Here is a 24,964-nt window from a genome sequence, read left to right as displayed (position 1 = left end):
GATTACATTTAAGGAGTGTTGTGAAGTTTCCAGGAGTGATTTGCAGGGGCTGATCTGTATGAGCTGCACAGGCAGCTGAAAAGGGAGATAAATTCCTTTCTGTTAGTAACACAATCATCTCTCAAGGTATTTTTTATTAAATTAGATTGGTGTAACTAAAGTGCTCCTGATGTCATTTGTGGATGCTCCTAAATCATCAGCTAAAGAGCAGCTGATCTAAGTTTGGCCAAAGGAAGGAATGAACTTTTGGAAGATTATATTCCTTGTTCCTGATTCCAATCAATCAATTTGATATTTGTGTACGGGCTTGTTTTAAAAGCATTGTAATTATGGCAGTGCAATAAATCTGATGTTAATGGAGAAGGAAAAAATATTAAATGTGACCCATACTTCAAACTTAAATATTCAGTGGGTGTTCCTTAGGAAATGAGGATAAAGGGGAAGCAGATGGAGTAATAGGTCTGTGTGAATGTAGGCCTGGAAAAGTGGGATACATGGATTAAAAACATTTTAATTTTGCATTAAGTCTTTTCCTAGATTTCAGTTTGATGCTGAACATGCCCTGATATATAAAGAAGTATTCCTCTGTTAAATCTTGGGGGATTTGGAGGCACTTATGAATTAATTTGTTTCCAGGAGTTCCATCAAAAGAGAAATCCTTTGTAAAACTGCAGGTGTTAAAATACAGACCAAAAAACATTTCTTGCTCTGGGAAATTAGACACAGTTCTTAGCTGAATATTGAAATTAAAATGCAGAAAAGGCCCCTGAAACCTGTTAATTATTACTCTCAGATTTCAGAGAAACACTTTTCTAGATTTACTTTCAGGTTTATTTCCTTAAAAATAAACAAGATATTTATGATTTCGTGGAAACCCAATGACACCAAAATGTATTGTTTAAACATTGATAGCTGTTAAATGAATTAAAATATCCAGGAGAGGAGGGAGCAGTGCAGCCCCAGGGCAGCCCCAGCCATGGCAGTGCCCAGAACCAGGCAGAAACTGCTTGAAACGTGGTATAAAACTCTGCATTTCATGCTGAATTATTATGATTCAGTGAAAAGAACAGGAAAATACTGTTGAATGGAAATTGTCATAAGATCAGCCAATTAACACAATTTTTCTGTTGCATTTGATTGCCTTTTCTGTCCTTGGAAGAAGCCAGAAAATAAACCAAGAGATGTATCTGAAGAGATGCATTTTTTTTCTTTTGGCTGCGTAACCACAGATTGATACATTCATAAATTTACAACATTTTGGGCTTCTGAATGTTTCTAATTTCATTTTGGAGGAGAAGAATATTTCTTCAAACAACTGAGGCTCAACACTGCCATTTTTTTCCTGTTTAAAAGGAAGTCTCTGAAGAGATGTCAGTGTTTTATCTGCAGTGAAGTGTCCTCTTTTCAGGTTTTGATTCCATGTCATCATTCCTGGTACCCAGTGTTTGAAAGCACAGGAGCATTAATTATTTTATAATAATAAATGTCAGTGTGCAGTTGTCTCAAAACCCACCAAAAATAGAACTTTTAGCCCAACTTACACCATCGTTGCAGGTTTTAAACACGAGCACTGCTAGGAAATAACCATCCAGAAATGAAAGCTTTCCCTCCACAGTTGTTTAATTCATCCCCTTCAGTTTTTAGCTCTGAGTTTAGCAAAATGGGAGTGTGGCATCAGTTGCCTGTGCAGATTTGTTACAGACACAGCCTGCCCTGGAGGCAGCAAACGCTGTCAGGGTGACAGCCACTGCCACAAACCAGAGGGGAATATTTTTGGAACCATCCAAACAGCAGAGGAAGAACATCCTGTTATAAACACACTGATACTAGCATGGCTGCAAAAATATTATTCTCTTTTCTTCCACAAACACACAAAAAAATAAACAACAAGGGAGTGTTCTCACCCTTCCATTCATTTTTCTGGGTTTCACATTTTTGGGAGAAGCCTGGCTCTTCGCAGGGTTGCTGACAGGAGTTTTGTGTTTCCCTTCCAAGTGTGTCACCAGCATAGCAGGGATTTGAGGAGGTCACTAAAACTCTCTGTGCCACCAGGGTTTTGTGGGAGTGGAGTAAGGCTCTGTCACCTCCACGTGACATGGGAAGAGAATTACTCATGGGAGGGTATTTTTGGATACAGGAGATGTTTGGGTGAACAGCACTGGAGATGAAAAGGGGTTTTTTTTATACCTAGAAATCATACAAAGCCAAAATCCTTTTTTTTTTTTGGGATTGTTGAGCTTGCTGCTGCGTCACTGGAGAGGTGAGGGACGTGTGAGTGGTCACTTGGTGGTTGTTTTAATGAGTCTGAGTGCAGAGAGCACTTGGGTGAAATATGAGTAAATCTCATTACCCTGACGGTGGTTGCCTGACTACAAAGAAAGTTTATATTTAGTAAACTACTCACTCCTGTGACCTAGTTTGCCAGGGATGATCATTTTCTTAGCGTGGCACTGAGCTTACTTTTCCCTGTTCAATTTCCATGAATGAGGGATCCTTCCCATCTCTGCATTTCTCAGAGCAAGGAAGACTCTTGGAAGTGAACTCAGTCCAGGAATTCCTTCCCGAAATCCCACCCAAATCTCCTCTTTCCCAGTGGGAGCCATTCCCTGGGTCCTGTCCCCCCATCCCTTGTCCCCAGTCCCTCTCCAGCTCTCCTGGAGCCCCTTTAGGTCCTGGAAAGGTTCTGAGCTCTCCTGGATCCTTCCCTTCTCCCTTCTTCACCCCCATGCTCCTTACCCTGCTCAGCTTTAAACAGAGAGTAGCTGCTCCAAAAGCATTTAGAAGTAATGCAGAAAGGAAGAAAATGGAAATATTCGTATTTGGAAGATAAATGGGATTTCTTTCTAATGGAGTTTGTGTCTTGTGGAAGGCTGGGGGATTTATTTCTTCCAGAAATATTTTGGTTCTCAGAAATTTTGGTAGCGCTGGGATTTTGCCTGTAGTAAAAAAAAATAAAGTATCTGTTGTCTATATACACAGAGAAAACACTTTTTTTTATTCTATATACTTATGCAGATATGATACTTACATATAATATGTGAGTTAGACTTAAATATTAAATTTCTCTATTAAATTTTGGTAGCACTGGGATTTTGCCTGTAGTAAAAAATGAAGTATCTGTTGTCTACTTACATGGAGAAAACACTTTTTAAAAATTCTATATACTTATTACATGTCATACTTAAATATAACATGTGAGTTAGACTAAAATATGAAATACAGAGACAAGTATCTGGTGCAGAATACAGCACAACATCCCCAAAACTGCCCTTCACCAGAATACCATGAAATTTGTAAAATTGAGGCTCTCCTACTTTCAGTTAAAATATCTTCTTGTTTTCTAAAGATAATTAGAAAATTCTGTTTTACTGGTGTCAGTAAAATGGTAAATACCAGTTAAAAGCAGGATGGAATTCTTCCTTAGGACAGTCCTGGAGTAGGCTCATCTGTCATGTGATCTCATTAGTCCTTGCTCGCTCATCTCTGACAAAAACAATCTGACCTGCTTTATTTATTTCTCACTTCAAACTATTAATTTAATTTTAAAGAAAGACTGAGGCAGCCTTTTCAGCGTGATTGTGGAATAAAAAAAAGGAAAACACTCGTGTTTTCCTGCTCGTTCTTGTGCAGAGGTGGCTTTTGGCACTGAGCTGGGTTCTGGGCTCGGAGCAGGATCCAGCCCTGCTCATTCCTGCATGCTCCTGCTCCTGTCCTGCTCCTGCTCTGCACCCTCAGGTGTGAAAATACAGAGATCCCTGCCGTGTTTTCCAATCTGCTGCTTCTTTACATTTGCCACTTAAAAAAAAAAAAAAGAAAAAAAGAAAGGAAATCTTTTCCTAACTCTGTGTGCAGATATTGTGGTATGCATCAAAAATTCTACTGTTTCCTGCATGCATTTATCTTGCTGTGGAATAATTTTCATGTGACTGGAAGGATTTTTTTTCTCACAAACAAGAAAAACACCTCCCAGAGGCAACAACTGATGGAAATTGCAGAGGCTGTGGAGTGTTTCTGTGGTGGTGCATCCCAAATATTCCCTTATCTAACAGAAAATTATGTGAGATTTTGCACCTGTCTGAGCTGATGGGTTTCTTTTCATTCCTAAACATCTCTAGGAAGCTCAGACACGTTTGTCACCCATGAGATTGAAGAATTATCATGGAATCCTGGAATGAGTTGGGTTGGAAAGTGCTTTAAATCCCATCCAACATCACTCCTGCCATGGGCAGGGACACCTTCCACTGTCCCAGGCTGCTCCAACCTGGCCTTGGGCACTTCCAGGGGCAGCCACAGCTGCTCTGGGAAATCTATTCCAGGGCCTCCCCTCTCTCCCAACCAGGAATTTCTAAATTAATTTCAATTTAGTAATGAATTTTTGAACATTTAATAATTTGTGTCATGTATTCAGACAATTCAGCTTCTTCAAAGTTGTTGCATGGGAATAAATGAACAAAAATTTATAGGAAATTCCGTATCTCAGAAGATACTAAATGTTGAGTTGTATCTAAAGAAATGTTTTGTCCCCAGTCCAGGAAGACATTTCAAAAAAAAAAAAAAAAAGAGAAATCAAAACAGTTTCTTCCATTTGAGCAGAGACATATGTTTGGTGGGTTGGCACCAGACTAGGATGCAGAATCCTGTAGAACCAACTCTTCATACTCTGGGATATTTAGAGGAACAACATTCAAAATAAAGTGCTGGAGAACAGCAGAAAAAGAGAAAAATTTTAAAAAGAAGAACGGGGAGCACCTGAAGGGCAGCACAGAGAAATTCCAGGCACTCCTGGGCTGTGGTGACCAGGAAAGGGTGTCCAGGATCCACAGGGGTCTGTTGGATGGAGCTTGAGGACCCTGGGATGATGGAAGGTGTCCCTGCCCATGGCAGGGGTGGCACTGGATGGGCTTTGAGGTCCCTTCCAACCCAAACCAAGCTGGGATTCTCTGTCTTCATTTGTGTATCAAATGAAGGAGATCAACACTGTAAATCACAGAAGACATTTAATTCCATCAATAAATTCACATTAATTGGAGGTGAAGTCATAGTCACTCCTCCTGGTCTTAGGGTGATGATCATAAAATCATATTTAGGAAAAATGAAGCTCTCGGGTGCCATTCAGCAAAATGAACAGGTCCCAAGAAATTCAGCAGATTTCCCTTGAAAGATGTGGTTAAACACAGAAGAAATTTCTTCCCAATGCTGTGATGCTCCAAGCCCTTGGAGAAGGCTTAGAGGTTTTGAGAACAAAATTAATGATACCCTTACAATTATTGCAGTTGTTCTGTTTGAGAGTGATGATTAAATCTGATCAGAAATAACATCTGCAGTGGGAGCAGAGTTTAAATATCTGGATTGTGGCTGTGCAGTTCACAAAGAAAATAGAAAATATCATCTATTAACACAAAGGCAACGTGAGAATGATTTACTTGTCAGTGGAAAAAAATAAAATACAGATCTTTTCATGGCACTAAAAAAAAATCTGGGGAGATTAAGAACTGAATGGGAAGTTTGAAGCACGGTTGATAGAAAACCTCAGCACCAAATTACGTGAACAGAGTCACTTTAAGGGAGGACTCAGAACCACTTTGGAGACTCCAAACAAAATCTCTTTAAAGTGGCACAATGAAATATTTCATCATCATCCCAAAGCTGCTCCATATTACGTGTTCTCCCCTTTAAAAATGCCATTTCCCACTCCAATTCTCAATCCATTTCCCAGTTTTTTGCAGGTGGGTTTTCCTCTTTGGAGCCACTGATCCAAACTGTGCTGAACTCATTAAAGGAATCAGTGGTTGGATACTGCCAGGGCTTCTGCACCAGTTATTTATTCCTTGGACTTTGTTGGGTTAGGCTTAGGGTTTGGGTTAGGGTTGGGTTAGAGGTCAAATAAAGGACACCAAAGCCAACAGAGCTGTCAGAAAGTGGTGCTGGTTGAACGTGGTGGTCTCAGAGGCTTTTTCCAGCCTTAACTACCACTGATTCTGAGGGGTTGTGGGTTGTGGATGCACAATGTGTGGATTTGAAGGTGATTGGTTTGGGTTTAGCGGTTTTGGGGTTGGAAAAGCCCTCCAAGGTCATGGAGTCCAAGCTGTGGCCATCCTCACCTTGTCACCAGAGCCCTGAGTGCCACCTCCAGGCGTTCTTGGACCTCAGTGCACCAACATTTGGTGTCCTGGGTTGGGTTGTTCAGTGACGCTGAGCTCATCACCAGATCTTTTTCACCTCCTGTTTCACAGAAACTTTCTGACTTCCAGGTCTTCCTTGAGCCTTCTATTGTGAAAAAACCTTTTTCCCTTCCTCTCCTGCCCCTCAGCTCCACCTTGAACCATATCTGGAAGTTCCTCAGTGATCTGTGGGTCACTTCCAGGGCGTGCCCAGCAGCTTTTTAGGACTTTCCTGGCTCATTTTGAGTCTGGTCTTCCCCAGGCTGATCCCTCCATTCCCAGCTGGGCAGGGCTGGAGGTGCAGGGACAGCCAATTCCTCTCTCAGGTCTCCATGTGAAAGAGAGGGAACAGAATCATGGGCAGTTTAATTCCAGAGACTGATGGGAGGTATTTCCTCTGTGAGGATTATTGGAAGATCTAGAAGGAGCAGAGTGTCCATGCAGGGATTCCATAACTTGCTGGTTTGTGGCAGAAGTTGGTTTGAAAGGTGATTTTTCTCAGGAGAGTTTTCCTTTGCTTCAACTTGGGTTCCTCCATGCTCTTAGAAAGTCTAAACCAAGTGGAACTGACTGAGTAAAAAAGAAAAATTGTTTACAAGACAAAAACTTCTGGGCCTGATGAGTTTTCTAGTGATTGAATTTTTTATATTTATCTTTCCATAGCTTCAGTGCTGAATTATGAAAGCAGCACTAACAAATTTTGTTCTGGGGTTATGTTGTTGAGTAATTTTATGTTTTTAAAATCATAACTGGCATTTATAGTGACCTTGTCTTAAAGTTACCTTTCATTTCAGCCTAGGGAGGTGGTTTAACTTTTCATAATCTATTCGTGCTTATAATATGTCACATTTCAATACTAATTTGTAATTTTATTTAATTGAAATTTTAACTCATGGGACCCTTGCTGTTGTTATTTTGGTCTAACAATGAATTCCCCAAGTTAGGTGTATTTTTAAATATACTAATGCACAGTAATTATCGTATTCCTCAAGCAGACCAACCCCTTCCCACGTAGTGACTTTATTTTTAGCAGCAGCTCCTAAATTCACGTGTTGCATGAAATTGTGTCTTTTGAAGAAATAAATCAAGCAGTATTTGGTTCTCCTGGCTGATTTTCTGCTCTGGTGTTGTTGTGCAGATCCTTGCTGACGATGGTGGTCGCTGGAGGCAGCACTGTTGAAGATTATATCATTTACAGACAAGATCTCTGAAATCTGTTTCCTTCAGACAGCATAGGTAACTCAAATAATCCACATTATGCATTTATCTCAAAGTAATAAGTTTGGTTTTGATCTCCAAAATTGAACAGCAGCTCAAGTTTGGGAGTCTGGCCACTCTGCCAAGTTTTAAGCCCTTTTTTTAATAATAATTTTAATTTATTCTGAAGTTAAAAATAATAAATATCCATGGAAAGAGCTCAATTTCTTCTTCTCCCTTTAGTTACAGGAATATCCATCCTTCCTTAGCTTCTCTTTTTTTCCTGCACTTAATGTTTTCCTTTATTCTTCTTTTCTCATGAGTGTTTTGAGCTGCAGATCAGTTACAATATTTTTGTGGTACTGATAAGAACCAGCACTACCTTAAAATCTAAAGAGCAATTGAGGATGGGGCTTATGCTCAAAAAGACAACAATTAGGTGTAAAAAGGGTAAAACGGTGGTAAATTTCTTGAAAATTTCTATAGAATTTTAGACGTATGGCTTCTTTAAATTAAATATTGAAAGCACAAATGTGATGCATCCTGTCCCATTTATTTCTCTGCTTGTATTACTTATTATCAATAAATGATCCAAATAAATGTTAGGACATTCAGGAGAGTTTTGTTTATGGATCATTTTTTCCTATTTTGAAACTAACTCTCTATAAACACCATAGGTAATATGGGACTTTTTTTTTCTATTATGGAAATAGAGCTAATTTTCCCACTCATTATCTGCTGTTAATTTAATGTGTGGCAATATCTGAAATTTAGTGCTGATTATGGCAGTAGATTTTTGGTTAGCAGTACAGCTCATCTATGAGCAAACCAATTAAGACATCATTTCAGAATATAATTGAGCTCCTAATGGGGCACTTGAATTCACTGGGAATTTACATATTTGCTTTTCTTTGCTTTAGCAGAGAGGTCCAAAATGAGGCTCCAGCTTCAGTTTTGAACTTCTGGAGGCACCAACTCGAGCTGAGGCTTTTCAAAGTGAAGCCTGTAAAAAGCTCTTGAGTAAGGGCAGGGATAAATTCATGGATAATCTCCTTAGTTCTCAAATCTGAACTTTGGGTGGCTCTTAGGAGGTGGGAATTTGAGGAACACAACCTCCACTGTTCTTAGGATGCTGAGGCCCAGGTGATGCTCTGGTGCAGCACAGTTAAAAAACTGATTTTGTTCAGTGTTTGTAATTAATTTTCTTCTTTTAGTCAAATCAGGATCTGCTGGGAAAGGGCTCATTCTGCAAAGCTGTATAATACAGATCTTTCTATACATATATAATATATACACATATATAATCTCTATTTTGAAGCAGTGTCAATAGAGAATTCTTGGAAATGCTGTGTTAGCCCACACAAATTAAGAGTGTCATTTATGGAGTCTTTGAAAATGAAGGAAAAGAATTAAGGCAGTTCTCTTCCCATTTCATTTTCCCTTAGTTTGGGGATTTTTTTGACTCCCAGAAGGAGGATTTTTCCATTTAAAAGACAAGAGAGGTTATTTATGCCTCTGCCTTATTGAGGGGTTGGTTTGTTTGTTGTGTTGTCACTCTTCCCTTCCAGGATAGACCTTTGCATGTTTTCATTTGTTCTGAAATGGAAAACCAAATGTTTTGGGGGAATAATTATCGAAGTCTGTGTTTGGGTTCTGAAAAACCCTTTATTTCTATGTGAAAAACTAGGGCAGGGAAAGTACTTTTCTCTGTAAGGTTCATGTTGTACTGGTTATTTCCTGAAAGTTTTAATATGTACATGTGGATAAACCTCAGGATGCTCCAGTGAACTCCAAGAAAACATTTAGTTCTCATTTTCAGCATCTTAACTTGTATTTTGTACTCTTTTTTTCCCCCCACTAAAGTGCTCACAGCTGTGCAGGTATTGCAGCCACTGCTGCTGTTCCATTTGATCTATTTTTAAAAGCAGGGGCTCTCTGGATGGAATCCACATTCCTGTGTAGTCCAATACTCCCAAACCTTCCTGACCCTGCCTCACCCACTCAGACCTCGTGCATTATCTTTAATTATATGATAACATTGCAATTTTCCTCTATAGAACCCTTCCATTAAATAAATGTCATTTAACCAGCAATCCACTGCCTTTTATTAGTCAATCCTGCCTTCCTCAGAAATGGAAGGAAGGATGTTCCTTTCCCTGCAGATGGGATTCACAATTTGTGCTTTCTTGCACTTTTTAGCAACAGGTTTTGGAGAGTCCCACACTGTTTTGGGTTGGAAGGGTCACTAAAATTCATCCAGTTCCATGGCAGGGACACCTTCCACTATCCCAGGTTGTTCCAGCCTGGCCTTGGGCACTGCCAGGGATCCAGGGGCAGCCACAGCTGCTCTGGGAATTCCAGCCCAGCCAGGAATTCCCAATCTCCCATCCATCCCTGTCTCTGGCAGTGGGAGCCATTCCCTGGGTCCTGCCCCTCCATCCTTGTCCCCAGTCCCTCTCCAGCTCTCCTGGAGCCCCTTCAGGCCCTGCCAGGGGCTCTGAGCTCTGCCTGGAGCCTTCCCTTCTCCAGGGGAACATTCCCAGCTCTCCCAGCCTGGCTCCAGCCCTGGAGCAGCTCCATGGCTCCTCTGGGCTCTTCAGCAGCTCCAGGTTTTCCTTGTGTTGGGGGCAAATCCAGCATTAATAACAGGGAAACCGGGGACTGCACATCTGGAAAGTTGAGTGGGGTTTGCATCTGTCCATCTTTTTCAACCTGGCAAATTCCAGGTGGAACTGGGAGGAATTTGGTGCTCTGCCCTAAGTGACAGACACATCCAGTGCCCTGTGCCATCCCCAGCTCCAAGGCTCATTGTCTCTGGGCCATTCCTGAGCAAGCTATTCCAGAATGCAGAATTCCACCCGTGCAGCTGTGGCACACAGAGCCTTGGCTCTGCTCCCACCCTGTCCTTCCCAAGCTTTGGGCTTGGCTTATCCTGAGACAGCCTTGGCTCCCAGCACTTTTCTCCTCAGCCTATTTTTCCTGAATTGTCATTAAAAGCAGGAGCCCACTTCCCTTTTCTGAAGCCCTGATGTTTTTCTGGGAACAATCAATTTTCTGTCTCGCTCTCTCTTCTTTCCATATGAAAGGCTTGGAGGTTTGTGAAATCCCAAGGTGCTCTCTCTAAAGCGAGGTATAAACGAATTCTACCTTCTTAAATTTAATAAAAGGAAACCTACTTCATTTGAATTTTTTTTCCTACAGAAATTATTTTAAGGATTTGGGTTTAAAAAAAGACATTTTTCTAATGTTGCTCTTTAATATCACAACTTTTAGGAGCATTTTAGAGCCAAATTTTCGAAGTACATTTGAAATGTAATAGATTTGATAAGTTGTTCTCTGCCTGAGCAGAAATTTTTGTACCACTTCTGCCAAGTTTTTGCAAGAAGTTTGTTTTCTATGATCCCCGTTTCTCTTCCAGCTGCTCCTTCTGAAACTGAATTATGGGCTGGCGTTTTGGATTTTTCCTTGCACATATATTGTAAATAAAACCAACTACAAAGGCTTTTCATTTTGAAAAATTGGAGCAGCAGGCACCCTGAACAAAAGGAAATGTTCCCAACACTTCTTTTATTGTAACCAAATTAATCAAGCTCAGAGATTTGGTTGTAATTTCAAAGTTAAATGTTTAAGTAATGCAAAACTTTTTAGTCCTGCAGTGCCTCTCTCTTTAGAATTCATAACAAAATAGCAAAATTGTTACAGTTAATTTTTTTTAATAGTCAATTTTTCTTAGCAAAGCTAAAGATTGGCTTCCTACAACCCCAGGAACCTGGATACCTGCAGAAAGTTTTGAGGTTCTTGGGATATCTCCAGAAAATGTTGAGGCTTTGGATTATTTCAGTCTGTGGTATTAGAAAATGTTGCATCTCTCCATCCTTCGGTTTTCCTGAAATATCACCAGAAATTTCTGTGAAGTAAAAGCCACATCTTTTTGCTGAAAGGGCTACTGATTTAAAATAATAGATAAGAGCTCCTGTCATTATTTATTAATTATAAATTATATTTAAAAGAAGAATGTATAGTGTAGTACTTAAGGTAAACCAAATTATTCTTTTCTGTTGAACCAACAAACCAAACTCAGATCATTGATTTTTGTTTTAATAATTCCTTCTGAAAAAAAGAAAAAAAAAAAAAAAGGAAGCTCAAGTGCAGCAAATTTAAATTATAGCTGTTAATGAAAACCTAAAAAAGTTGATCTTTTTACATTAAGGTGGCCTGAAAGATTGTGAAGGGATTCTTTTTTTCATTTGGTGTTTCAATTTTGTTTTCTTTTCCCCTCCCTATCAATTCACATCCATGGAGGACCACAATCATGGTGAAAAATGTATTGAAATGCTTTAGGAAGGCATCATCATTTTTGAGATTCTCAACTGGCCTTTTCCTAGAAGGATCCCAGCCCAGGGAAATGCTTGCAAATTAAAACCAGGGATGCTTTTAAAATCAAACACAGCCAGTTTCTGAAGAAAAGAGTCTCTCTTCTCTCCAAACCTGTGGTGATCCTCCTGAGCTGCGCACAAAAAGGGTTATTTTTATTTTTTACCACATTGCTGAAAAATATTCCTGAGAGGGGAAGATTCTCACCAAGGTGGGGCAGGAATTGCCACAGCTGGCTTTGGCTCAGCCTCCCAAACTAAGTTTGGATCACTTCAAAGGATTCATCCCATTTCTTGGAGGTTTCATCTCAGAATCAGGGAAGCATTTGGGTTGGAAAAGACCTTTAAGGTCCCAGAGTCCAACCATTAACCCAACCCAATTCCACCCTCACTTTATTGGTGCCATTCTGGGAGTAGGGGCAAAACAGCTGAATTTAGGGAAAGGGAAGATGAAGTCAAGTTTCTGTTGAAAAATTCATCAAAAGTTAAAATATCTCCTCTTTTTTGATCAGTCCTTAATCCAGGAACTAAAGCTGTTCAGGACACAGATCCCAGGGAATTTTCAATGGCAGCAGGAATCTGTTTGAGGTGCTTCTTGTTTAGGTGTTAGAAAACAAAATGCTTTTGTTTCTGTACCACATAAATGGGAGTCCACTGGTGAATCTCTGTGTGATTTGATAATAAATAATTCACCAGGAAGCAGCTCCAGGAGTGAATTGTTGGTTCATTCCTGTCCCAACGAGGGAACAGCAAAACCTGGCTACAGGTGCCCCTTCAATAAAAGGCAACAGAGGAAAATCATAAATATTATAGGTATTATAATGTATATTTAACCTGCCCAAGATAATTCCAACACCATTTATTTATGCTGCTAATTCTTATTTAGAAGTTTTATACCTTTGCCAGTGCAGACATTTATGTTGGTTCAGGCCTTTATATATATATATATATAAAATCTTTTTCCTTAAGTTTTCTTTTTATCTGCAGCACAATTTCAGCATTTGAGTGGCAGCAAGTGACATTTGCAGAGGACAGATCCTGCAGGCAAATGAGCAGGTGACAGGAGGCACAATGGCACTCAGGAATAGTCTGACACGTGGGTGTTCCGACTGGAGGATCCTCTTTGTGTTCCATGAAGTTCTCATGGAGCAGCTTTCAGTTGATATTGTATTCTCAGAGTATAGAATTCAATGTATCCCCATCACACACAGCCTTCAGCTGGGGTTCTTTACACCATTCTGCCTTATAATACCACTGGAAGTGCAGAAAGCTGAGTAAACTGCCTCTGAGTGTTGTATGAGAATGATATCCACATGCCTTGATCAGGTTAAGATTTATTACTCAGTTGATTGTGATCCTTGGAAAACAGTTCTTGGGAACTGGTGATGGGAGAGAAAGAGCTTTGTTCCTGTGAAGGGCACTTCAAAACTCACTGGAAACTACTAAACTTTTATCTTCCAATGAAGCAAGTTAGCAAATCCCTGATTCAGGTGGTTAAAAACTACTGATCAGGCTACTTAAAACCAGTAAAGCCATATTATCAATATTTGGCTGATTTTTCCATGTCAGGAAATCATGTGGGTGGCCCTGTTCTGCAGCCCTGCAATCCTGTAAAACCAGCTCTTTTACAAAGTCTTCTCTTGGAAAGGATTGGGAGGGTTTAAAGGTGAGCCAGGCACCCTCCTGAGCACAAGGGTATAACATCTGGGGGTTCCCACTGAATGTTTTTCCATAATTCAGTTGGTTTTTCTCTTTCTTAGTACTTAAAAGACTTTTTTCTAATGCCTTTTCAGTGGAAATTATAATTATGAACTAATCCATACATAAAACTTTTTTTTTTTTTTCTGATTCGTCTTAAATTGCATTTCCTTGATGATCTAAAATCTAAAATACATTTCAAGGTTTTAAAAATAGACCACAGAAGGGGACAAGTCCCTGCTTTGACACAGATGTTTCTGCAGGAGGGCCAGTGCCCTCAGATTATCATGATGGTCCCATCTAAACGTATTTAAAATACAAAATTACACATTCTCCATGAATAGTTTTGATTTGGGCTGCAGGAATGTGGAGCTAAAATTCCACTTAAAGATGGTTTATAATTAGGAAGGACCAGCCTGGCTGCAGCTGCAGGGACAGGGATAAGGACAGGCTGATGAGACCAGAGCAGGAGATGGGAATCACAAACCTGATCCCTGCAAAAACACACTCTGGGAGCCCAGGTTTAATGCCCAAAGTTATAGTGATGCCTTGAGGCTGCCCTGGAGCAGAGGCTGACCCAGAGTTCCAGAATAAAGCAGGGATTGATTCAAGGATCTCCTCCATGGATGTTCGAGAATTTTGTGAAGAGGGGAGTGTGGATCATCCATTAAAAAATCCTTCAAACCAGGAATACTTCTTGGGAAACCTGTCCTGAGTGAAGATGGGAGTGGGGCACTCACTGGGTATGGCTTGTGTGGTTGTGTCTGACATATCTGGATCTGCTTCCTGCAGGATTGGATTTCCTGCCCCAGACAGGTCCTTTTGCTTTTCTAGGCATCAAGGGAGAATAAGGAAGAGCTCTAGGGTGACTTTCTAGTTCCTAAAAGGGCTCCAGGAGAGCTGGAGAGGGACTGGCGACAAGGGATGGAGGGACAGGAGCCAGGGAATGGCTCCCACTGCCAGAGGGCAGGGATGGATGGGAGATTGGGAATTAGGAATTCCTGGGTGGGCTGGAATTCCCAGAGCGGCTGTGGCTGCCCCTGGATCCCTGGCAGTGCCCAAGGCCAGGCTGGAGTAGCCTGGGACAGGGGGATGTGTCCCTGCCATGGCAGGGGTGGCACTGGATGAGCTTCCAAGCCCATCCCCTGTGGGACTGTGTGAATTTCAGGAGCCAGAAGCCAGCCCAGTGACTGTTCCCAGCCCTCCTGCAGCTCCCAGGCTATCACCTTTCACAGACCCTGCTCACAGCTCCCTGATCTTGTTTCAGAGCCTGGGACTGACAGTGAGCTCAGCACAGCACCCAGAAAACTGGTTCCATATTAATTACCCATAATAGCAACAAAATGCTTTTATATAAAATTCCTCCTCTTCTGCCTCTCATCTGGATGATCTTAGACTTCTTTTCCAACTTTAACCATTCTGTGATCTGGACTGAGGTTTTTTCTGTGTTTTATACATATTAAACCCTGCCTAACAGTATTTTAGCTTCTTGTTGTTGCAGTTCATTATTCCTTGTGCCCCTCCCTCAGCTGTGTTTGTGCTTCAGCCTTCTCTTGCACTTCTTGCAGAAAGGAAAAACCATGCCAGTTGGGAAAAGTTTGTGCAAGGCATTTGTGTGGAAATGGTCTCCCAACCAGGGAGCTGAGGAGCCCAGCCCAGTGTCCTGCTCTGGCTCTGTGGCATAAATTTGATTTATAACGTGCAACATTTGTGGCTGCACTCCTGATGTGCCTTGGTTTTTATCCCCTAAATTACTGATACACACACCATGTGGTAGGTTTTAAACAGAGATTTTTTCAGAGGCTGAAACATTTCTTAAGGTAAGGCTTGTGCTGTCCCAAATAAATAGTTGCACACCAAATTGTGAGGGAGATCAGATGGCACTGCTGTGTGTTCAGAGCCTGCACTCCAGGTGTGGAGCGACACAATTCCAGCATGGTCCATCCTCTCCCACTCTGGAGAAATTCTGGAGGAATTTCTAAATTCTAAGCTAAAACCATAAGTGATTTTTGGGTTCAGGTCAGGGGGATTACATTGCTGGCTGGAAGGAAAGAAGGGTCTGGCTTCCTCCTCTGTGATCAATCCCTAAATCCACAAGGATGTAAGAAGCTGAAAGCAGTTTAGCCCCTCAGCCTGGGAAGTGAACTTGAAAAGTGGGATGAAGGGAAGGGGAGCAAGAGCTTGGAAGGATTACACTCTTCCTTCTTGTTGGAATAGCAGGGCTGTGCTCCTTGGAGTAAATTCTAGCTTAGATTCAAGTTCATGGAATATTTACAATAATGGGAAATATTCTTGCTGTAGTTCCAAAAAGCTTCATGGATTAAGTTTTTCAGAGTGTTACTCTTCAAAAGTGGGAAATTTTAAAAACAATTTTCTAAAGGGAGGAAGAAAAGCCCAAACCACAACATACAAAAGATCTGCTGGACTGACACAGTGGTAAATTATTTGTTTAGGTGGAAATAGGAATTTATAAAATATGAATCTAGGATTGAACTGTGTGTTCTAGCAGTGAACTAAATGTGATTTAGTGATGATAAAAATGTGATTTTAAGATCAGATTGAGGATTGTCCAGCTGAAATTGCTGAATCCTGGAGTCCTGACTCTTGATGGCAGAGCTGAAAAAGAATTTCACTTACATGCCCAAATGACAGAATCACAAACACAGCTCTGTCATGACTGAGCTCCATTCCTGAATTTCACTGTTCCATTCCTGAATTTCAGTGCTCCATTCCTGAATTTCAGTGCTCCATTCCTGAATTTCACTGCTCCATTCCTGAATTTCACTGCTCCATTCCTGAATTTCAGTGCTCCATTCCTGAATTTCACTGCTCCATTCCTGAATTTCAGTGCTCCATTCCTGAATTTCAGTGCTTTTCAGACATTTAGGTAATTCTGCATCAGGTTTTGCAGGATGAGCTCTAGGACAGAGATTCCAAACCAGTTAAATTTCTTCTTGCCTGTCCTTGAACTCATCTAGAAACACTGTCAGTGCTGAAGCCATCCCAGTTCTTCATTTCCTTGATTCTGTAACTCAAAAAAAAAGGTAAAAAATAAAGATTTTGGAGAAGTATTGAAGGTATTTCTGATGAGGTTTTCTAGTGAAGGTCTATAGAAAATAAGCATGAATTCTTCTATCAGTGGATCTTGATGTAATATCTGCAACTTGATGATTTAAGTTTAATAAATTACTAAATTCAGGGTTTGGCCAACAAAAGTGAGTGGTGGGACAACCTGTGGCACATCTGGATTTGTCCAAATGGATCTGGAGTTTGTCCTTGTCCACAGCAGCTCAAGGCCTGACAGTAGAAGAAAACAGACTATTTCTAAAAGCTCGGAATGCTGAGCTGATGCTTTCAAGACTAGAAAGTAAATAATACAATAAACCAAAACTCTGATCTGTGCTTCTAAAGAAAATGCACTAAAATAACTGAAAACCTGTGACACCTTCAAGGCGCCCTTTGAACATTAGAAAAACTTGGATTTTTATCTCCTTTTCACTCAAAGGCCTGGTCCTGGTGTGGTTTCAGATGCAAAGGTTGGTCATCTCCAGGGCCTGGATGATTTTTCCTTTTGACCTTTCCTAAACGCCTAATGAAGAGTGGGAGGGCCTGCTGGCTGCTTAATTAGGGTGATTTAATTTTGTAGCAGCTTTCAGTAGGTGTCACATACGGTACCTCTGGGTGGATGCTGACAGGGGCACAGGGCTGAAGGCCTTTGGCTTTGCAGGAGACAAATTGTCTCTTCAGCTCCTGTTGTTTCAGTGGTTCACCAGAACCTGTCCCAAAACAGCTTCAGGGGTTTGGGAGGTGGGAGCAGAGCTTTCCTCCTGTCCCTTCACTCCCTTGGGGTCACCCTGAGCTGTGCTGGTGCCTGGTGGCTCCCCAGGAGGTTTCCCTTCAGTGGGAAGTTCTGTGTGGATATTTGGGAGCAGGACACCAACGTGTTCGTTCACCATGGCCTCTGGCAAGGTGAATTCCCAAAGCTTCACATCCCAGATTGTCACGGGATCGTGGAATGGGTTGGGTTGAAAAGGACATTAAATCATCCCAATCCACGGGCAGGGATACCTCCCACTATCCCAGGCTGCTCCAAGCCCATCCAACCTGGCCTTGGGCACCTCCAGAGATCCAAGGGCAGCCGCAGCTGCTCTGGGAATTCCAGCCCAGCCCCTCCCCACCCTCCCAGGGAAGGTGCCAAGGCTCCCAACAGGTGATTTTCCAGGAGGAGTCATCCCTGAGGGAATCACTGTGGAAACTCATTAGGTGGTTAAAACCACCAAGATTTACAGTGTTCCAGAAAACACTTCCAGAAAGAAGTTTAGTAGCTGATAACTTCACAACTAACATTCCAGAAAGCTCTCTGGCATCTCCTGGAATGCACCTGAGCAGCAATATGACTTTTTGCCTAAAAAATAGAAGAATATGTTAAATTGTGTTGAGGTTACACCAAAAGCTACCAAAAATAAATGGGATGCTTGTTCCTTTTTGTCCCTTCCAAAGAACAAAAGCTAAGCCTAGAGTTAAGTCCTGACACTTTATTAAATTTAAAGAGAGGAAAGAAGACACATTTGCCTTGTTAGACTTTTCACTGGTTTGAGAAAAAAAAGTCACTTTTTAATGGAAAGAGAAAATGAGCCTTGCTTTGAGTGCTGGAAGCCCAACAGTTAAAAATACAAGAAATCTTTACTGTTGCAAATGCTGCTCTCTTAAAGGGAATGTGGCAATTCTAAATCCTCTGTCCCAGGAAATCAGCGCTGGTTTGAAATGTGTGCAAACTGAAAACAGTCTATGCCAGAACTCCTTGTGCTAGTGCCAGCTAAAAGCAAGAAAGAAAGGGGGAAAAAAAACCCAAATTGATGGGTTTCAAAGCTGATAATTGTGCTTGAGTGCTGTGGCTGTAAATCACTGAGTGGCTTTTCCTTGGATACAACAGTCACTGCATGTAAATGTACACATGTTGCTTCTGCAACAGTACAAAATACCTGAAATCCTCGATTGCAGTTAATAAAATACAACCTGATGCAACATTTCACCATTTGCCTTAACCTGAGATGATTCCATGAATGACAAATACCATAATGCTGAGGGAAATCAAAATTCATGCACAAGATGATGGCAGAATGTGTGACCTTAACTTCAGAGCAACACAACGTGTTAAATTAACTTGCAGTAGTTCCAAAAAGCTTCATGGATTAAGATTTTTTTTGAGTGTTACTCTTGAAGAGTGGGAAATTTTAAAAACAATTTTCAATTCTGTGTGAAGAGACTTTTCAGTTTGGCTCAGCTTCTCCAAAATCATCTCTCAAGTCCCTGCCTGTGTGTGCAATCATTTTGGGCAGAGAAAATCATTACTCTGCAGGTGTGTTGGATCTGTTCCTCAGGATGACTCCACACCCCTGGTTACATCCATGGCCCTTCCCAAATCATCTCCTGTTGCTGATCTCGCAAAAATTTGAAGGCAAATGTTAAAACAAGATTCTGCTCCTCTTCATTGGTTTAATGTCTTCTGTATTCAGAAAACAGCTGGAAAATGAGCTACAAAAATGGATTTTTATCAAACTTACTGGCAGAATTTATCCAGAGGTGCAGAAATTGTACAGAATTGTATAGAAATTCATGGAATCCCGGGATGGTTTGGGTTGGGAGAACTTTAAAGCTCATCCTAATCCATCCCAATTCTGGCAGGGACAGAATTTCACTGTCCCAGGTTGCTCCAAGCCCCTTCCAGCCTGGACTTGGGCACTTCCAGGCATCTAGGGAACCCTCACATCACTAATGTTGTTTCTTTTGTTTCTTTTTTGTTAAGGTTGGGATTAAATTGTGAGATGATATTTTTTGTTTGGACTCAGATGTTTATTAATTCTTATTTGTATTATAGTCTCACAGAGTGTGAGTTCTACAGTGCTTCACTCTAACAAGGTAAAAATGGAGCTGTGTCTCTCTCTCTAGAAGGACTTTTAAGGATAAACTGTTTAGTTAAGAAATGACACCTCAATTATTTTTACTTTTAACTTTGTAACTAACTACTCATGTCTTGTAATGTAGACTTTTTATCCAATTACACAATACTACCTAAGTTTAGAAGGAAGAAGGTGAAGAAGGACTAGCTTCTGTCCTAAAACCCCCCATCATCTTGCTCTATATACATCACTATATTCTAAACCTTAAACTCTGAGTTTCCCAGCCTGTGATATCACACACTTCTATCCAAACTCCACACCCACAATCCCAGTTCTGTCATTCCATTTTGGAAGCTTCTCCAGGGCCTCAGGTCAGTGCAGTGTTCTCCTGGGGTCAGTGCCTGGCAGCACAGAAACTCTGAAATTCCCAGCAGGAACCAGGGTCCAGCTCAAGGGCAGCCACAGCTGCTCTGTGCCAGGCTTTGAGACTTTTTTTACAAAGCCCAAGCTGCCATTCATGGTGTGGTTGCAACAAATTTAGAGCTTGTTATGGGTTTGGGGTTTGGACCAAGACAATTAATTCAATTAATAAAGCAGGAGGAATGTTTGTGCTGTCACATTAATTGTGCCACAAAATGATGTGGTTACATCGAGTGGGGAGAGCCACTGATGTAAAATATTTTGCTAAATAGGTACAATAATAGCCCTTGATGATAATTTGGAGAATGTGAGAGTACAGTGTTATTGCAGGTGAATTCATATTTTCTGTATTTAATGTTTCTTTGGACAAGCAAAACAAAAGTCTGTTTGGGAAAAACCTTGGTTTAAGCTGCTAATTTTTCTCTGCTGCCTAAAATACTTGAAGGTGCTGAGGAACAAATTTTTTTAACCTCCTTTGTTCACCATCATGTGCTCAATTGGGCTGACCTGCAGCCCTAAAAGCCAAATTATTTGGTGTGTCCATCCAAGACATTTTCATGTGTGTTTTAGGGTAAATTCTTACCTTGAGTAAGTTTACACCACTTTGTAGTGAAGCCCTAGTATGCAAAATGAGCATCTGCCTGCACCAGCAGATTCTCAATTCTGGTGGTTTAGCAGAGGACATGTTTATAGTTCAGAAAATAAATAATTCAGGAGCCTGTATCTGCCTTGTGTTGACTCTTTGTAACCTTACTTGAGATTTACCAATTCAGTCCTTCTACTTAGTACCAGTTAACTGTTACCTGCAAGGACCTGAGTTGTGGAAAGACCTGGGCACTGTTATTTGAAGCTGTTAAGGGAAAATAGAAAGAAAAAAAATTGTAGTAGTATAAGTAATAATAATAATAATAATATCATAGTGATAATCATTATTTATCTATAATATAGTCTCTATTATATTTTATATTATATATTTTTATGTTATATATTATGTATTATATATTATGAGGTTGCTAAAAGCTTTGGATGGTGCCACAGAGCAAGAAACTCAACTGATGTAAAACCTGATCACTAATGATGTTAAAAAAGCCCCAACCCGTGCACAGATCTCACTTCATGGAAAATTAAAGATGCTCTTACTGGTTTTCAGGCTATCTTGATATTAGGGAGAAATACTAAATTATCAAGGAATAATTTTTGACCAAACAAAATGTTTCCATCTGTTCTCTGCAACTGAGCAGGAGCTAAAGTAGGCATTTTCTGTGCACTGGTGCCATTTACAGAATGGCTTAATTTTGTCTTTAGGCTGAAAACCATGTTTTGCTGGCATTCTCTGAGACTTTGGTTGCTCAAATGAAGGTCCTGTTCCTCACACTTGCTGATCATGTTCATCCAAAGAGGGGGCAAAAGTAGAATTCCAGTTTGAGGTTATTTTAGGTCCTAGTTTTGTTTAGGTTTGGTTGCCACTTTTGCACATTCACACATTCCAGCAAAGCAGATTGAAGTTTTCTCCCCTGGCACAGCGCTGCCATCCCTTGAAAGGTGCTTTTAAAATCCCACCAGGTTCTTTGTGTATGGAATTATTTCAGCCCTGAACTTTTTGAACGTGATGGGACCATTCAGATCCTTTAAATTTGGCTCAGTTTGGATCTGCTCAAAAAATAGAGCCCAAAGATACTGAAATACAGGAGAGGCTGGTTGGAGGAACAGCAGCTCACAGGGGTCATAAGGTAGGGAAAAAGTTTCTGGGTGAAGCCATGTCCAGATGTTGTATTTCTGTTTCCTGGTGTGGAAGACAGATCCCAATACTTGGGTGACATTCCCAGTGCCATACCTGGCATTCCTGCTCCTCAAGGTCCTGGCAGATCACATCCAACCTGTCCAGCTTGTTACACATCACACCAAGGCTGCTGCCCAGAATTTGGGAAGAGTTCCCTCAGAGGTGCCAGGCTGAACTCAGCTTTGCAGTGATGCCTTAAGTTCAGCTTTTCTGTTTTTCAGACTGTGCTGCTTCAGTGTCCAAGTCTAGGCTTCACATTAGGGGATGGTAAGGTCTCTGCCTGTTGCCACAGGATCTCACTGTCCATCAGCTCCAACCTGATGTAATTCTGTGTTGGAACCCTGGTCTCTGAGTGTTTCAGACTTTGTGTGTTAACAGATACTAACCCCCAAGAAAACACGACATTAAAACTAAAGCCATAGAAAGATCTTCCAAAATAAAGTAGTAAAACTAAAATTGTCAGTATGTCGTTTAAATAGAAATATGTAATATCACATAGTAGAAAACTTAAAATTTAAAGTTGGAAAATTTAAAATTTCAAAATGTAGTAATATATATATATAATATATAGTAATATATATATTGTAATATATATAAAATAAAAGTTCTAAAAAGCTAATCCTTCTTTTTCACCTTCTTCATAAGTTAAAGTAGTATTATATAATTAAATAATAAAGTCCACATTACAAACCACAAATAATTATTAAGTTAAAAATAAAAATAATTTAAGTATCATTTCTTAATTGAACAATTTATCCTTAAAAAACCTTATAAAATATACAACTCCATATTTTAATTTATTAACATAAAATACTATAGAACTCAGAGTTTATAAAACTATAATATATAAAAAAAATAAACATCTAAATCCACACAAAAAATACAATCTCACACATATAATCCCAACCCTAATAAAAAGGAAAAAACCCCTAAACATCAATTCTGGAAGAATTTCAAGTTTTTCTCCCTGTCTCAGACTCTCCTTGGGAGATGGAGTCTCTCATCTGGAAGCTCCCCTTAACTCCTTCCTGCCAGGCCTTTGAATTAGGGAAGTTTGCAGGTGCAGGAGAGGAAACAAAAGCTTCAGGGGTCAGAAACTTCATTTTTTATTAAGCCTGAAGCCAGAAAGTGTAAAAAACAGGCTGAGAATGAAGGAACTGGGACACTTTAATTGTGGTTTCTGTGAAGGAGGAAAAATTCAGTCATTAAATTGACATTTTGCAGTTCACTGTTCTTAGAGCCATACAAAATGGTAAGGCTGTAATGTTATTGCACTTATATTTAATTATTAAATTATTGTTATTTGGATTATTAAATTAATATTATTTTAATTATTTGACTTATTAATATTATTTAATTCTTAAGCTAACTTAAGCAAAACAATTAAAATTGTTCAACTTCTTGTATATTACAAGTTCCTTTCGCTTGAAAGGGGAATTTTATGGTCATAGAGAAAACTTCATATAAAATCATGAAATAAAAAAGCAAATTTAGCTTTAACCAAGTTGTCTGTTTACTGCTACTGAAAGTCTTGTTCTCGGATCCTTTTCCTCTGTGTGCTCTGCTGATGTGAAAGTCCTTCAATTTAACTTTAAAAATCTGGAATTTAGTTATTCCTGTTGTTGATTTCCTGTTGAGCACCTTGACGCCTTTAAATCTTTGTTTTTACTGTGCTTTTTCCCCAGTGACATTTGGTACATTTGTCATTAATAATATTCAATATTTCTCTTTGGCCTTAGTGCTGTTGTGATACATGTTTCTAAAAATCAGAGGAATATTTGATTATTTAGTTCCATACCTTAAAACCAGACTTTATAAAATCTCTCAAAGCTTTCTGAAAACTCTTTCAATCCTGGGCTAAATTTTTATAGAATTTTGAGCTTCATTTCTGAATAAATAAGACAGGTATTTTTAAAATGATCAAACAGATTGAAATAGTAGGGCATTTTCATATAAATATAGACTCAGGGGTGATCCAGTGTGAATTATATTAAACTCACTGGGGAACCATCCATTAACCTGAGCCAGAATAGAATCAGAATTCCAGACACTGAATCCTGCTTTAGGAGCCCTGGGCCTGGGGATTATTCAGATACCTTCCTGATACTTTTATCAATGCATGGGACAATTAGTTGTGCTAATTAGCAGCATCACTTTGGAAGAACTGCGTGGAGGGAGTGGAGTGACAACGACAGAGCAGGCAGGGGTGGAACTGGGATGGAATTCCTTCTCTCTGGAAATTCATTGTGCATTTTCTCAGCCTTTCCAGCTTCAGGATAATTTCAGTTGGAGCCTGAATCCAGAGCAGAGTCTCCTCTCTGCTCCATGGCAGCATCTGCCCTGCGAGAGAGTTTAAAATAATCAAGATTTGCCAGTTAGGGAGATTTGTGCCAAGAATTCTGAAGTAAAAAGTAACAGAGTTTAGAGAAGTTTATGTTATTTTCTTTGGGGAGGATTTCATTTTAAACAATGGCACAATGTCATGTCTAAAAGAAGACACTTTATTATGTGATGATAAAGTGTCATGAGGCAAAAATATAAACTGTTGGTGTGCTTGTTGCATGAAATTTCTTCTCTCCTAATGAGTTTGGGGCTTTGGGAGAAGAGATTCCTCTGGAAGTCCAGGTATCCTTTTCTTCTCATGCTGTGGGTGTGTTTCTCCAGGTCTTGCTGGAGTTGTGTAACTTGTGGAGAAATGGAAAAACAAATCAAATTCTGATTTTGGGGTCAACACAAATGTTTTTATATTAAATAATCTGAGTCAGGAGATGGAAATGAAGATATTCTGGTGGATTGAGTTAAATTTTGCCTGTAGGTGCATCCATGGAGGAGATCCTTGAATCAATCCCTGCTTTATTCTGGAACTCTGTCCAGCCTCTGCTCCAGGGCAGCCTCTCAAGGTGTCAGCACAGGAGCAGCAGCAGGGGCAGGAGGAAAGAGTGGACACTGGGCTGGGGGGCAAATGTGACAATTGTTTCTCCTGTTTGGGTTGTTTTACCAAATGTCTTCACTTTTGGGGGCATATTTATATTTCCTATGAGAAGGCTGAGGTAGAGACAGTTGAATAGAGAACCTGAGCACCCTGGCCCATGGAAGGTGGCCCTGGGGAAGGGGACAGAGCTGGATGGGATTTTAGGTCCCTTCCAACCCAGACATTCTGGGATTCTGGGGTTAAAAAAATCAATTATTTGTAACTATGAGTAGTAACAACTGATTTTTTATTAACTCATTCTTTTGTACTTTTAGCAACATAGGAGAAATAGGAGGAAAGACAAATTGGCATTACACAGATCTCAAATTCTTTGTTTATCTTCTCAGCTCTCATCAGTTTCTCAGTTATCTCTATATTAAATTAAAGATCAGTGAAGGAGAAAAGTTGATTACATTTCCATTGTGAGCCAGAAAACAGCAGTGCTTGTACACCAGGTATGCAAA

At 40.2% G+C, this 24,964-nt stretch overlaps 1 protein-coding gene across 6 annotated transcripts in view; it reads left to right on the top strand.

Annotated features, from left to right (window-relative positions):
- Positions 1-24,964, top strand: part of MBD5 (methyl-CpG binding domain protein 5) — a 111,831-nt gene that overhangs the window by 34,592 nt on the left and 52,275 nt on the right. For all 6 annotated transcript variants that reach the window (XM_041472823.1, XM_041472822.1, XM_041472821.1 and 3 more), the window contains exon 2: positions 7,300-7,397. The gene's annotated coding sequence lies outside the window, so the exon portion shown is untranslated. The remainder of the gene's footprint in view (positions 1-7,299; positions 7,398-24,964) is intronic.

Source organism: Pyrgilauda ruficollis, unplaced genomic scaffold, assembly GCF_017590135.1.
Source record: "Pyrgilauda ruficollis isolate IOZ18807 unplaced genomic scaffold, ASM1759013v1 scaffold3, whole genome shotgun sequence".
NCBI lineage: Eukaryota > Metazoa > Chordata > Aves > Passeriformes > Passeridae > Pyrgilauda > Pyrgilauda ruficollis.
The sequence above is the reverse complement of the archived record's forward strand: the minus strand, read 5'-3'. Positions and strand labels throughout refer to the sequence as shown.